We start from the raw sequence: 7,461 nt of genomic DNA, 5'->3' as shown, positions 1-7,461 counted from the left end.
CATTAATAGAAATATAAATAAGGGAAGTTTTAAATACTAATTAAAATAAGTTTAGTAAAAAATGCCAGAAGTAGGATATCAGCTCTGGTTCTAATATGTTATAAAGATGATATTGCTAATATTGTGACAGCTATTCTAAAGTGCACAAATATTTCATGTTCCAGATATTATTTAGCTGTTCAGGCCACAGACTCATTTTTGAAATTTCTTTCAAGAATTTAATGAATTAAATAAAAATACAATGCAAGTTTTCTCGGGAAAAAAAGAAGAATGGAGATAGAAATGGCGGTTCTCAGTAATTTTAATGACCAGATTAAATAAAACTGCTGATGAGGACCAAGAGGCATATCAAGTAGAAAAAAAAGAGGTTTTGTCTTTTTTATGAAATGAAGTTTCTTTATAACCTATTGGGTCAGTCAGAGCTACATTTTCAGAGTTTCAGAATGATAGTAACAGCTGTTTCAGTTAAAAAAGAAAGAAGAAGCCCAGGGGAATCCACAGACAAAGAATTCTCTTTTCTATTTTCTCTACTTCAAAACATTCAGGAATTCATCTGAGACCTACAAGATAGGGAAAGGTATTAAGTCAAATAGTGAATCAGTGGTAGACCATATTCCTCTAAGAAGTTTTAGCTAGTGACCTTTGAGAGAAAGCTTTAGAATAAAATGACTAGACCTTTAAATGAGGTTTTGTGTTTATTAGCTGACATCCAGACTTCAGGATGTGATGGCTTTCCTTCCATGCAAATCATGGATCTTATTAAAAAATCTTAAGCTCAGATACACAGCTACTTATTTCACTATCTCAACCATATTTTTTTAACAAAGACTATCTATTGATATTCTTTTTTCAGCAAGAACTCATCATCATCATCATGGCTGGGCTTCGCGAACGAAGATTTGGGAAGGCTCTATCCACATTTGCTACAGGCGCGCTGGTGGCTTATGAGGCCAATCCGTGACAGACATATCCGATTGCAAAAGGCACAGCAGAAAGACTCCTTAGATGGTGTATTCTGCAATACATGGTTCTTTCTGCGTTGCCTTTTTTCCTCGAGGGTGATCCTGCGTGCTTTCTCAAAGGCATCAGCTGCGTTATAGATGGTGTGTCTCCAGGCCTCCCGATTTGAGGCCAGAGTAGACCAGTTATGGTGATCAATATGGCCAAGGCTGAGATGTTGTTTCAGGGAGTCCTTGTATCTTTTCTTCGGGGCTCCTCTCATGCGGCAGCCAGTGGCAAGTTCACCGTAAAGCAAGATCTTAGGGAGGCGGTGGTCCTTCATCCTGGAGACATGACCTGCCCAACGCAGCTGTGTTCTCATCAGCATGGCCTCAATACTTGTGATAGCTGCTTGCTCTAGAACAGATGTGTTGGTGACATAGTCTGACCAGTGGATGTTTAGAATTGTACGGAGGCAGCGTTGATGGAAGCGTTCTAAGAGACGCAGGTGGTGGCGGTAGATGACCCATGATTCAGATCCATATAAGAGAGTAGACAACACTATGGCTTTGTAAACACTGATCTTGGTGCTTTTCTTCAAGTGTTTATTACGCCATACTCTTTTATGGAGTTTTCCAAAAGCACTATATGCCTTTGCTAATCTGTTGTCTATCTCTCCGTCAATCTTACCGTCTGAGGAGATGAGGCTACCGAGGTAATTAAACTGTTGGACTGATTTGAGCTCTGATTGACCAATGGTGATGTGGGGATGATGGGGGACATCCTGAGGTGCAGGCTGATGGAGGACCTCTGTCTTCTTTAAGCTGACTTCCAGCCCAAAGAGCTCAGCAGCATCTGCAAAGCAGGATGTTAAACGCTGCAGAGCTGCTTCTGTGTGGGCAACAAGGGCGGCGTCATCAGCATAAAGCAGCTCCCGGACAAGATGGTTTAAGGTCTTAGTGTGGGCCTTCAGTCGCCTTAGATTGAATAGACTTCCATCAGTACGGTATCGAATGTAGATACCGTCCTGATCATTGAGGTCTGCCGTGGCCCTTTGGAGCATCATGCTAAAGAAGACGGTGAATAGGGTAGGAGCGAGAACGCAGCCTTGTTTCACACCATTCTTAATTAAAAAGGGCTCAGAAAGTGTGTTGCCATATCTGACTTGGCCATGCTGATCCTCATGGAGTGAGATGATCATTTTGAGGAATTTAGGGGGACAACCTAAACGTTCCAAAATCTGCCACAGACCTTTTCTGCTCACAGTGTCAAAAGCCTTAGTGAGGTCGACAAAGGTTACATAAAGACCTTTGTTCTGTTCCCTACACTTCTCTTGCAGTTGTCTGAGGACAAATACCATGTCTGTGGTGCTCCTGTTGGCTCTGAAACCACACTGACTTTCAGGAAGGATACCTTCTGCTATAGTGGGTATTAGTCTGTTCAAGAGTATTCTTGCCAGGATTTTGCCAGCAATGGAGAGCAGAGTAATACCACGATAGTTTGAACAGTCAGATTTAATTCCTTTCTTCTTATACAAGGTGATGATGACTGCATCACGAAGGTCAGATGGTAGTTCGCCGAGTTCCCAACAGCGCACCACGAACTCATGGAATTTGGTGTGGAGTGCAGGGCCCCCATGTTTCCAGATTTCAGGTGGAATTCCATCAATCCCAGCTGCCTTGCCAATTTTCACCTGCTGTATGGCCTTGAGGGTTTCTCCTAAAGTGGGGGCAGTATCCAATTCATACTTTACTGGTTGTTGTGTGATGGACTGAATTGCTGAGTCTTGGACTGTGCGGTTGGCACTGAAAAGAGTCTGAAAGTGTTCAGACCATCGATTCAGAATGGAGGTTTTATCTGTCAGAAGTGTTTGACCATCAGCGCTGAGTAGAGGGCTTTGTACCTGGTATGTAGGCCCGTATGCTGTTTTCAAGGCCTCATAGAAGCCTTTGTGATCACCTGTATCTGCGCATAATTGAGTTTTTTCAGCTAGGTCAATCCACCATTTGTTCTGGATGTCACGGAGTTTCTGTTGGAGCTTGCTGCATGCGAGACGAAAGGCTGCTTTTCTTGCGTGACAGGATGGCAGTGCAAGGTGTGCTTGGTGGGCGGTTCTCTTCTTCCTCAACAAGTCTTGGATTTCTTGGTTGTTTTCGTCAAACCAATCCTTGTTCTTCTTGAGGGAGAACCCTAAGGATTCTTCGGAGGATTGCAGGATGCTGTTTTTAATATGATGCCAGATTGTTTCAGGAGAGGAATCTGCAGAATTTTTGGGAATGTTATCGAGCTTAGTTTGAAGGTTTGCCTGGAAACTGTCTCTTACTGTGGCTGATTGGAGATTGTTAACTTGGAGTTTTCTCCTTGGGATGCTGCCCCTTTTTGGTTTGATTTTGATCTTGAAATTGAGTTTACAGCGCACCAGCCGATGGTCTGTTTGGCATTCTGCGCTGGGCATCACGCGGGTATGGTGGACATCGCGGACATCTCTCCGTCGCACCAGGACATAATCGATGAGGTGCCAATGCTTAGAACGGGGGTGCATCCAGGTTGTCTTCAGACTATCTTTCTGCTGAAAGATAGTATTAGTGATGGTGAGTTGTTGCTCTGCACAGAATTCTAGCAGAAGTCGACCATTATCATTGCAGTTTCCAACACCATGCTTGCCTAATACACCTTTCCAAGCTTCAAAATTCTTGCCTACTCTGGCGTTGAAATCACCAAGGATAATGATCTTATCGTCTGCAGGGACCTTTTGGGTAAGGAGGCGCAGGTCAGTGTAAAATTTATCTTTTTCAGCAGGGTCAGCTTGGAGAGTTGGGGCGTATATACTAAAGATGACAACATGTTGCTTGTTGTTTAGTGGAAGGCGTAGGGAGATAATGCGGTCAGAGTGACCTGTCGGCAGATTTTCGAGTTTAGGAACAATAGAGTTTTTGATCATGAAGCCGACTCCTGAGAGGTGTTTTTCGGTTCTGGGCTTGCCTGACCAAAAGAGTGTGTAACCGGCACCATGTTCTCTGAGGCTGCCTTCTTCATGAAGGCGAACTTCACTGAGAGCGGCAATGTCGATGTTGAGACGAGCCAGCTCATGGGCAATTAGGGCAGACCGACGCTCAGGACGTCCGCTATCTGCAGAATCGAGCATGGTTCTGATGTTCCAACATGCTAGAGTTAGTTTAGGTACACCTTTGGAGGCAGGTGCGTGCCTTTGACTTTTCTTTGTGCGACCGCATTGGAGGAAGATGCCCGTTGGTCTGCGGTTAACCAACCGGGTGAAAGTGGAGATGAGCTTTGTTTAGGCCACCTTTTCTAGGCCCCTCTCCGAGTGGAGCAAGCAGTGCTGTCCTTGGAAAGGCTGCTTGGTCGTTCAGGGTGCTGCCTCAAGAGACTGTCATCTCCGGTCAGTCTCAAATGACCAATATCCTGAACCGCCTGCATGCAGGGTTGAGTCTGCGGCTCCCAGTGCATCTTTCACCTGCCGTTTCGACCCTCGCCCGTCGCTACAGGACTTTTTGCATGTGGGTAAAGCCTTCAAGCCTGCGCAATGGATTTTTTAGGTGAGATGCAGTATGCGCGGAACTGAACCCACCCTTTAGTCCTGAGGTTCATCTGCCAGGGCCGAGCGAGCTTGGACGGTGGCAGTGAGGTCCTCAGGATGTAGGTTTGATTAGAGTGACCTTCTCTTAGATGGATGGCCTTACAGGGCTAAGCGAGCTCCATCTGCCCGGGTTTGGGATTAGAGTTGTCCTTCTCCTAGGATGACTGCCAGAAGGCTAATGAGCTCATCCTACCCACAGATTTATTGTATCTGACCCTATAGTTTTGACCTGTCTGGCATGGGCGACCCTACCAAAGGCATGTACCATCGCCAGCATAGCTCGCAACCACATAGGGGTATACAGGTTGCATTCTTACTATTAAAAACGATTAGGCCAAGTCTTACACTACCTAGTTTTCTGCCATCTGTCTATATTCAATCCCAGGGAAGCACCCGGGATCAGCCCTTTGTCCTGACCAACCTTACAGGATGTAACAGATAAATCCAGGACATACCAAACCTGGGCAGTAGCCACGGGTGAACCAAAAACAAACAAACGAGCGAAACTGTTCTGGCCACCGTACCCATCTAGGGCTCGAGGCCCTCTCTAGGCCCCAGCCCGACCGAGATCTCCAAGCCCCAGAGGAAACTATTATCCACTCTGAACTTGTCCTCCCCCCACCGTGTTTCCTCATATCTTCCCACGCACTACTTACCTGACCACCCTCCAGTCCGAGGACCCCCACAGCCTCCTTGTTACCCCCCCCTCCCCAAACCAGACCGGCAAACCTCTGTGTATTCCGAGGCTTCAATTCTCCTTTCTCTCCTTTCGCACGAGGGCACAAGGTCACGCCGGCGAAGCTCCCTCTCTCCTTTCCCGCTGGGGGGGGAGGGGACCGGGTGCGGCCCCGCGCGGGACCCCGGGGCGGCCCCGCGGCCGCGCGAGAACCGCGGGAGCGACCCCGCGGCCGCGCGAGAACCGCGGGAGCGACCCCGCGGCCGCGCGAGAACCGCGGGAGCGACCCCGCGGCCGCGCGAGAACCGCGGGAGCGACCCCGCGGCCGCGCGAGAACCGCGGGAGCGACCCCGCGGCCGCGCGAGAACCGCGGGAGCGACCCCGCGGCCGCGCGAGAACCGCGGGAGCGACCCCGCGGCCGCGCGAGAACCGCGGGAGCGACCCCGCGGCCGCGCGAGAACCGCGGGAGCGACCAGCAAGAACTACTGAAACATAAATATTACCACAGGATTAATAGCAAATTAGATGCAACACCTGAATTCTGGAGCACAGTATATCTTACAAGATATTGATGTCAGCAAAGCAACACTGACAGAGTTACTCATTTCAAGTATAATCTAACATTCTGCTACCATTTCTCCAGCCATCTAGAATCACAAAAAACAGAAGACTTGCTGGGACAATGGAGGATAAAAAATGGCCCCTCATCTGTCTGAAACAGAACATTACACCTGGGAAAGAAGGTCAACAGGGTAACAGGTACTTGAACTAAACATGTGGCAACCCATTAGACATTTTCAAAACTGAGCATCTTTACTCAGAAAGCCACTGACTTCTGAGTATATCAAGTCTACTGCAAAACAGAAGAGTTAGAGCCAGATGAAAAGTCCAGAAATTTATAAAGAGGATATATGCTGACTTTTGAGGAAAAATAAAAAGTTATAAAATCCACAGAAAATTATCTGGACTTTTTTTGGAGCTAGTTCTTTTGAAAACTAAAAATGTTATCTGAAACTAATTGCTTTTTTTTTCTTTTGGTGAGATAGAATGGTACAGTACTAAGAGAGAATTAATGAGGCCTAGTTAACCAACTAAACCATGTCAACCATTCTTCACCTTCTGACATGCTCAGTATAAACAAAAATTATAAGAAAGGACACAATTAATCAAAGATAATTCTGGCAATCAGTTGTTAATGTAACTATGCAGGTCAAGGTTTGTTAACCAGTCTGTCTCCCAAAACCCCATTACGTCAGTAAAGGAAATCAAAGAGGACAATTTTCTTTGTTTTTTATGCCTTTTTTTTTCCTTTTATCTATGTTAAATTTACAAATACTGCAGACTTGAAGAGCCCTACTTAAGCAGGCCTGGTGGGGAGATGATCACAAACAAAATAACACTAAGCTCAGGGTTATTTTTAAGGCAGTTTTTGGAAACTACTACCTTGCATTTGCTGCTCTGACTTGTGTTTCCATGGAAGCAGGACTAGACATGGACACAGCCACTAGCAGATGAGGCAATTTCAGCTGCCAGTTTCTGGTTCTCAGTTCTGTTTCCATGACAACCAATGCTGGAGCCCTGAAAAGGAGGTGAGGTATTTAAAACACTACAGTACTCTTAATAAATATCTGCTTGCTGTGCATGCAAACAGAGACCTCTTACATCTCCAGTACAAAAATACTGCTCAAAATAGCAGTGAAAATACATCTTGATATCAACTACTACTATTTCCCTGGTCAGGTTTCAAGGAGAAAAAATGGGTGGTTTCTGAAAGCTGGTTCCATCCTGACATCCAGGAGGCGGGGGATGGTTGTTATCTTCTTTCAAAATGAAAATAAGAATAGACAAAGATGCTGTGCTAAATATATGTTATTGTTTCACAAGGAAAACATAATTCCTTTCTATATTTGGTGCCATTTTGCTATAAAAAATGAAACAAAGTCCTCTTGAAAAAAATGACAATATGGCAGACGGTAGACTGAACAACTGAAGATGGTTCTCAGATGGTGCACAGAAATTTTGGGACAGCAACTGTCCTTTTCCTGGGTTAAATCTTTCACATTTTTAAACTAACTACATACATCTTTGATCTCATGAATAGATTTGTGTAGACATGGGCAACCTTCTTCTGTCTGCAGTCTTTGGAGGAAGGGTAGAGAGCTATCTGTTCCCTTGCCAGCAGGTACATATTACAGGAGACAGTTTTATTCAAGTTATAAACTCGTTCCAATCCAGACTGCAGTATGAG

The 7,461-nt window shown here is 45.6% G+C and overlaps 1 long non-coding RNA gene across 1 annotated transcript; it reads right to left on the bottom strand.

The window, feature by feature from the left end:
* Positions 1-283: 283 nt before the first annotated feature.
* Positions 284-6,788, bottom strand: LOC135413331 (uncharacterized). The gene is made up of 2 exons (XR_010430182.1): positions 6,657-6,788; positions 284-560 (listed from the first exon to the last, which is right to left on the bottom strand). It is a non-coding gene; the product is annotated as an uncharacterized LOC135413331 (long non-coding RNA).
* Positions 6,789-7,461: the final 673 nt, after the last annotated feature.

Source organism: Pseudopipra pipra, chromosome 4 (assembly GCF_036250125.1).
Source record: "Pseudopipra pipra isolate bDixPip1 chromosome 4, bDixPip1.hap1, whole genome shotgun sequence".
Taxonomy (NCBI): domain Eukaryota; kingdom Metazoa; phylum Chordata; class Aves; order Passeriformes; family Pipridae; genus Pseudopipra; species Pseudopipra pipra.
Note: the sequence above shows the minus strand (reverse complement) of the source record. Positions and strands in the feature narration are given on the sequence as shown.